Below are 8,827 nucleotides of genomic sequence, written 5' to 3' on the forward strand. Positions count from 1 at the left end.
GCTATGCACGTACAAACATTCTTTGCCTGAGGACAAAAGGAATTAGAAAGAAAATTACTAAGCCATTGTACAATTTGCACTCAAAGCACAAAAATTAGAGACATTTCACGACAACTCTTGCAAAGAACCAGGTACAACTAAATGTGCTCAACAGCTAGCAAACTACACACCAAACAGTTGACTTCATGACACAATTAGTGCACCACACGCTTGTTTTGAAGTGCAGTTTTCGTCTTGCCTACGAGAACAATTCTGCAAATTAAAAAGTAAAAACAAACCCGGTTCGGCACGTTCGTTGATGTCGGTTCACTGGTTGATTGAGACACGAGAAAAAGGCCTGTCGTTTGAATTTGTTATGTTTTTAATTTCTGTACAGCCCAGCTACTGTTGCTGTCAGAGGTTAATTGCAGCTCAATTTTTTTTCTATGTAATTCCCCGTGACTTTGCAGTCTTAGCCCCTTTTGTTTGACAAATTAACAAATTAGGAAAAAAGAGAGATCATGGACATTTAGAGACAATCTTCTGGAAAAGGTCTCGATTTGGATTAGTCTGTCAGTACCAGTATCATTACTGTAATTACTTTGTCCTCTCAGAATCCGATATTTAACACCGTGACCTTTGCTGATACAACCGGTCCTCATTTACATAGATTAAAACAAAGCGCAAATTCCAAACTTTTGTAAAACACCATCAGCCTTCCTTCATAACCCAACTTACTGGATGCCAAGAATACATGAAGTGATACAAACCCAGCCTCAGACGGATTTTAACCTCAAAAGAAACGAAGGAAAAAACAATGGATCAAAGTGATAAGGTCTGCGAGCGCCTGGGGTCTGTCCTTTACTCAAGCGGAATATTGTGTTCGTTCCCCGAGACACAAGTGCACATACGATCCACTCTGTATCCTGTCCTGCACTTATCCTGTCCTGAATCCAACCTGCCTCAGTGTCAAATGAGACCAATTACGTCTTCCACCAGTCAATCGTTCCCAGCAACTGAACCAACATCAAACTCATTGATTGAGAGCAAAGCTTGACGAAAGGTGATCAGCTCCTCACAACTGCTCTCAGCCACATTGATTTCTTTTTTTTTGTTTTTGGCTCTGCGCTCTAAGCAGATAAATAGATATTGGTAGGTGAAGGACAGAGAAACTTAACTGTGGCGTCGCATGTTTTTGGTTGCTTTTTTTTAAATTATGTATTTTTTCCAGAAAAGCTACTGTGGGCAGAGGATGACAGGGACATGTATGGAGACAATTAGAGTTCAAACTTCTGCTTTCTTCTGCCACAGATGTTGACATTGGTGCAGACAGAGTAGCCCCACACTGTGTATACTAGCATAAATATACTACAGTATTTTAAAAAAGTGACAACAGCTGATAATTAACATATTTAAATAAACTTAACCCTGCACTGGTGCTGGCAATTTTAGCCAGTGAAAAATAATAATTATGACTGTACAGTCTACTGTAGCCAGCTTTAATAGATCCATGTGTGGTTGCAATAAACCTGCAGTAACTCTGCTGAGTTCACAATCAGACTTATTTATGAAAAGATTTTGGGAAGTGTAATTAAAGCAGGCGGGTCATCCCCTTGAACTGTGTCACCACCAGAGATGGGCAGTAACGCGTTACTTGTACTTACAGTAATGCGTTACTGTAATCCGATTACTTTTTTCAAGTAACGAGTAAAGTAAGGGATTACTATTGCAAAAACGGTAATTGGATTACCGTTACTTTCCCGTAGGAACGCTGCGTTACTGTGTTACTAAAATCGTAATTTTTTTGCGAGAATGTCTCATGACAGTGACGTAAGCGAGTGCGACGTTCGTGACAACAGCTGTGTGCAGATCAACAATGGATCATATATCGAGTGCAGAGAGAGTATGAGCGTGCAGCGTTTAAAGCGTGGAAGTACTGACCTTACTTTGAGTTTGATTCCATAAAAAGTGACAAAAACATTAGTGTCCGTTGTGCGTGGGAAGAAAACTTCTTTTTACAGCGAAAAAAACCCTAAACTTCCAAACAAGCACCGAGTAGCTACGACGTAATGGGAAACTCACAGAGAAACTCGCGGATTCTTCCACTGACCGCTGCACACCTGCACCAGGGTAACCCTCCGCCTACCCCACTCCTGCTTTACAGGTGAAAATAGAGCAACAGGACCGCTAGTCTTTGACTTTATTTATTTTCTGCTGTGTTTTACTTGCATCTATTTGAAAGACTGAGTGTAAACACACAAAATATTTTATTTTATGTGCTGGAATGTGCAGAAAATAGGTTTAAATATTAAACTAATTTCTTCCAGTCAGAGAATGTTGCATATAATTAAATTTCTGCTTGATGCATAAAGTTAAAAGATTAAAACTAATAAAACAAGTTTTAAAAAGAGACTTTTCCATTTGATTACATTTTGTATGATGATTATGCAGAAAAAGTAGAATTGGGCTGAAAGATCTATCACTTTATCACCTATTCAGGTTGTAAATCGTGTTTTTAAAAAGTAACTAAGTAACTAAGTAATTAATTACTTTTGAAAATAGTAATCAGTAAAGTAACTGGATTACCTTTTTGGGGAATTAGTTAATTAGTTAATTAGTTACTGATTACTTTTTTCAAGTAACTTGACCAACACTGGTCACCACTGTGCCACAACACATACAGGATGAAGAAATTCTAAGAACGATCAGGTCCACTAAAGATATGAATGATTGTATAAATATATATAGTTTATGTTAGCAGGACTGTTAAAATTGGTGAACCTAAGATTTCAAAACCTGCTGCAAAGGTTTAAACAGACAACCATGAAGTGTCTGCTCATCAAACAGCCGTTTACCTACTCGTCTGATATATATCAAATAACACAACTTTAATCTCTTTTCCTGCACAGAGATGTACGTGAGAGCACAAACTCTGTCGGCTCTGTATTTATATAAAGTTTGTGTGAAGTCTAATTTTGCACCAGTGTGAAGATAGCTAAGGTGACTGCACTGTGATTTCCAAGCTGCTGAGTGGTTCGCCCAAAAACCTAATGGAACATTTCCTATCTCCTGTTTTGTGCTAGATGTAGGAAAGAGCACCTTGGGCCAGCGTTCTGACCTTATTCTACATCCAGAGTTTGGCTGCGAGAACAGTTTAAATGCACAGCAACATAAGCAGAGTGGTAACTCTAATGTATAGCGTGGGAGTAAAAAGCAAGAAGCCAGAAGTTTTCTCTCTTAGAGTTGAGATAAGCTTAAGAAGAGAAAAAGGATGGGAGAGTTTGAACGGATGCGGGGAAGGGATATGTGAAAAAATGTTTCATATATCATTCTCTAAGCTTAATAAGTTTCAAAGATACACGAGCAACATTGTTTTGTCATCCTCACCAAGCTACTCTATGTGTTTTTGTTTTGTTGCTGGAGATTAATCCTATTTCTGATTGGTAAGTAGATTACAGCTACCGTAGGCTCACACAGCGCTCCCTAAGCTGCTTACTTAGAGGATTCAGCAAGTCATCAGTTGCCATGATAACTGCTCTGGTAGCAAATAGTGAAAGGGTTAACAGTGGGATTATTATGTGAAAACAAACACAATAAGTAGGCTACAAAGCAGAAACTATTACATATTATTCATGTGCATTAGAATTTCATATAGCCAATAACATTTCATTGCATTATGTAATGGTTGTATGATTCATTTTCTCTGCCTGCTGGATGGCAGCTGATTATATTAAATACATCTATTGTTACATTCCTATACTTTCAACCTCTGCTTTAACAAATGTCTCGCTCCATTGTGCTTTCACCTCTCTCAAAGGTTATATTTAATAATGCACTCTGAGAATTGTCAACCTTGTCACTCAAAACAATTGCAGAGCCTTTCTGCTAGCGGAGTATATATATTTCTTCCTCCTTTGCGTCTGTATGGATCGGGGAAACATATCTGCCGTCCTTGTTGGTGCTCAAGGACACACAATACAGTGTGACCAGTATTATCAAATTGTTACAAAGACAAACCTTGAGAGCCGCAGGCTACAACTGACTTGGAAAGTGTTTTGAATTTTTTATGAAGCATACCTGATAGAGAACGATGGACCCCGTGATAATGTCACTGTCGCACACAGATGTAGGGTATTTAATTTTCTGCAGTAAAAGAAGACGGAGAACTTTATATGAGTTGTCAGAATGGATTGTTTAGGAACAATGGTGGGAATTTTCTCCTAAAATCAACCTGCTTAAATAGAGAATTTTGTCAGGTCATCAAGTGATTATTGGTCACGAGCCAGTTGCATGAACCGTCACCCCAAATGATTTTTTTGGCTATTTTTTGTTTTAGTGTTCAGTAAAAGCAAAACTTGATACACGTTTTTGCCCTTTGGAGTATTAAAGCTCAATCCCCGATGTGCATTCTGAACCGCGTCCTTCAAAAAGGAAACATTTAAAAGCCACCATTTAATATTCAAAATATTCATCAAAGTTAGATGCTGAGTGCATTATCAATTTAAAGGGGCACTCAGACAAGTTCACACATGCATTTCAGTTTACTTGTCAGGAGACGTAGCACACAGATTGTGAAAACAGATGTACCTTTGAAAGAGGCTTTTTTTTCTTGCATTATTGAAAATGTTGCATTCTGTGTTTTTGGTGCTTGACTGACTCTGAGGAATAAAAGTCAGACTATCTTTGTCCTGGCTGTCTCAGTGTTTCAATTCTTCGTTAAAAGACTGAAGTTTAACACAGCAAAACAGTGGTATAAACTGTATTTATCTGTATTGTGTGTTGTAGACAAAGTAGCGTAAATGTGCGACGAGGATTTCTATAAAAACGTGCAAACCTGCAATTTACAGACACGGACTCAAACAGCTGGAATCACTTCCCAGGTGCCAGGGAATCAGATCCCGGATCCCACAGAGCCCGTATTTCTTTGGAGGTGGAAGACTGAAAGATTCGCAGATATCACATCATACAGATGTGAACAATAAAGTGAACATCTGTAAGCGATATCCTCTCAAACTACATTTCATCTCTGCAGAGAGACACGATTCTTTCAGACCAAACAAAACCTGCTGAACTTCCTGCCCCCCCTGTCTTTTTTTTCATGCACCATGGACCATTATCTTTTTAAATGCACTTTCAATTGAGCTTGGGAGCTGTAAAACTGGAGTCTAACTGAGTAAATATTCTGCAACTGGTCATAGAGACAGCAGTAAAGTTTTCCTTAGCGGCCCATGTGTAGCGATGTGCCAAAGCCGGCCGTGGTGGATACGTCTTTTGTTCATGGCAAACTGAAAGTGTGCTGACCACACGAGAGCAAGTGAACCAGATGATACAATTAGACAAAACTGGCTGTAATAACAGGAAATAAAACGTTGGCCTAACAAGTGTGAGATAAATGTGACGCACTAATCCTCTGTCTAAGCCAACGTTAAATCCCGTGTTATAAAAGGTATAATCCCCTAAAATTGTACTAAGCATTCTTTTCTAAAAAATTACACCTCATTAGTCTACACATTCGTTTTGTCACAACAACAACGAGGAGAAGAATGAGAGAAAGACAGGAAGACTGCAAAGATGAAACAAATATAACACATTTGTCTGTTGAGTATTCGTTGCTAGAGTATTAGACTTCTTCTTCTTGCTCTGTCGAGACAGTTTTGTGCCTATTTTGGTTTGACAAGAGTCTCCAACTGGTTTTTACACTCCACTGTGTTTTTGTTTCTTAATATTTTGTAAGTTCGTGTTAAAAAGTGTAATATCCAAACATCTTGTCACAAAAATAAAGGAGAAACTAGTCCCACAAATTCAAATGTACTCATTTCCGTACCCACGGCTCAATAGTTATAATTTATTTTTAAAATAAGTCTTCCTTAATTTTTTGTTCTTTTTTGTTATTTACATACACATAACACTTCTATTAGTGATCTCTGATGGTGAGATGTTCACAAATCATACATTCACCTGCATGTTTTTAATTTCTTTTGCTTGCTTGCTGCTAAGATGTGTCTACTTTTAAGATTAGACTTCAAACTTTCCTTTTTGCTAAAGCATATAGTTAGGGCTGGACCAGGTGACCCTGAATCCTCCCTTAGTTATGCTGCAATAGACGTAGGCTGCTGGGGATTCCCATGATGCATTGAGTTTTTCCTTTCCAGTCACCTTTCTCACTCACTATGTATTAACAGACCTCTCTGCATTGAATCATATCTGTTATTAACCTCTGTCTCTCTTCCACAGCATGTCTTTATCCTGTCTTCCTTCTCTCACCCCAACCAATCACAGCAGATGGCCCCGCCCCTCCCTGAGCCTGGTTCTGCTGGAGGTTTCTTCCTGTTAAAAGGGAGTTTTTCCTTCCCACTGTCGCCACAGTGCTGCTCATAGGGGGTCATATGATTGTTGGGGTTTTCTCTGCATCTATGAAGCGCCTTGAGGTGACTTTTGTTGTGATTTGGTGCTATATAAATAAAATTGAATTGAATTGAATTGAATTGAATGTGTCACCTTTCTGGTCAACTGGCCACTGAGGCATCATATGACATCACAGGACTGTCTGGAAAACCTAAGACTGAACGTATCAGCGCTACAATGAAGTACGAGTCTAAGAGCGAAAGCTGAAGGGCTACACAGAGTAAAAAAGCGCTGTATAAGAACCAGTCCATTTACTATTTAACATGCAGTGATCCAGGAGGTGATTCTTCTTCTGGCTACATAATATTTTGTATACATTCATTGTGGGAACACAATTATTATATTTAATTTGGGGATTTTGCAGACTCAATGCTGCTCTCCTACTTAAAGAAATAAAGCAACATACAACTACAGCATAACTTCCATTCTTCTTGTTAAAATGTGGCACTTACCTCACTTGCAAGCCAACTTTACCACCAAAACTCGACCCAGCACATACATTTCATGGAAGTAACCCAATGTTCACAACCGGTGGCGGTACGAGCTCGTAGCCCCAGGCTACCAAAGTCTGATAAACCCCCGTCTTTCTCCTCATGCTTCCTCTAGTCACAACTTTTTCAGCAGTTTCATGCTTTCACATCCCTCAAGCCCACAAATCTGATTTGCAACAAATAGTACACTAACAGCGACTTTTAAGACAGGGCCATGACCTGATTGGTTACTCTATTCAAAATCTGTCCAAACATGATTTATGCATTATTGTAAAGACGGTATTGTATTTGCTACTGCCACTGCTGCTGCTTCTTTTTTTAATATTAGAGATTTCGTCCTTTGCTTCTTTATTGAAATGCATTCTGATGACTAGCTCGCTTACATAAGCCACCTTTTCTATTCAGGACAGAAATAAGTGATTGGCTGGCTTTCAGGATTATTGGAAACAACATGCTGCACAATGCAGTCACTGCTAGCCAGACAGTTAAACGAATTAAAGTGAATGCATTTGAAAAAGCATCTTTGAACTAATATTTAACTCTTAATGACTCACATAACCAACATCTGTAATTTAAATCTTAAAAACCTGATTGAATTGTTGTTTTATCTTTCCAGCGACTGCTATTTCAAACACCAACTGGACGGAGTATATTAATACCAAATGCAGTTGTGATATGTTTGACTACGGGCCTGTCTGCAAGGGAGGATTTTTAGAAAGGCAATCACTTCAAGAAATAAATAATTTTCTAAGCTTCTGCATTATGTTTTTAATTCAACTGCTGAAGAAAATAAAGATGTAGTAATTCTCTGCTTTGGAACGTAGAAATAATTTTACCTCCACCATCAAGGAGCAGCGAGGCTTCTGGAAACAAAGGTGTAGCTCATCAATCATTCTCACATGTGTGATAAATCTAATACATTACTTTATATAAAGTCCTGTAGCATCACATAAAGAGTAGCAGTGAATTTTTTAAAACTGTATTCTTGATATAGATTCTTATGTGTATTAATTTAAGACAATAAAGGAAGCTAATAAACAGCCTGTAAATGTATATCAAATAACAGAGATCCAGAATATTTAAAAGAAACACTAAATGATGATTAAAATCTGAAAATAAACGTTTCATTCATCCAAAGATCTACACGCTGCATGGACATTTGTGCTGTTCGGTTTGACATGTGATCCAGCTGTGCAGCACATTGTGTGTACCTGACGTAATTCGAGACTGATGCAGCGGAGCTATAGCTTCTCTTTTCGGCAGTCGCGCGCCCCTTTCTTACATCTCTTTCCCTCTCCGTCTCTGTGATCCTGGCTGGGAGGAGCTAAGATGTGAAGAGAAGATGCGAGTGCATCAAGCAGGAATAAAAAGCCTCCATAGTTTTGACACATATATTTTTAATGATTGGAAATGAAAAACTTGGCCTTGCAAGTGGACATCATCTCTGTAAAAATGCAGAGTGTCTTTTCAGAGTGGTATAATGCCCCTTTTTGTAGATAAGGAATTACATATATCAGAAGCCGAAGAGATAAATGAATTTGGGTGATAGGAACGATTTATCTTCAATGCTTCACTGCACTTATTTACCAAATCTTTGCTTTTACAAAGGGATGCAACACTGGCTTTGACCAAAAAGGACACGTCATGTGGCTTCTGTGGCAACTGTGGTCATCAGTCATCTGGGTTGGATTTAAATACTCCTGAGAGACCCATACATCTAAAATGTTTCAGGGAAGAGCTCTACTGTGGCCAGTCCCGAATGCTATTTACATACAGCAAAGGGAATGGTCTCATGGACTAATTAATGTTTTGGGTTAAAAGACAAATTCTGATTTGAACGACAACTCACGATAAAAAAAATCCTGTAATGAGAGGACTAGTTATTAAAACAGTAATAGAAACCATTCTGTCATCCCAAACTGTTCATTCAGAATAAACAGAAACAAAACTAA

The sequence above is a fragment of the Neolamprologus multifasciatus genome, chromosome 15 (assembly GCF_963576455.1).
Source record: "Neolamprologus multifasciatus chromosome 15, fNeoMul1.2, whole genome shotgun sequence".
In the NCBI taxonomy this organism is placed as follows: domain Eukaryota; kingdom Metazoa; phylum Chordata; class Actinopteri; order Cichliformes; family Cichlidae; genus Neolamprologus; species Neolamprologus multifasciatus.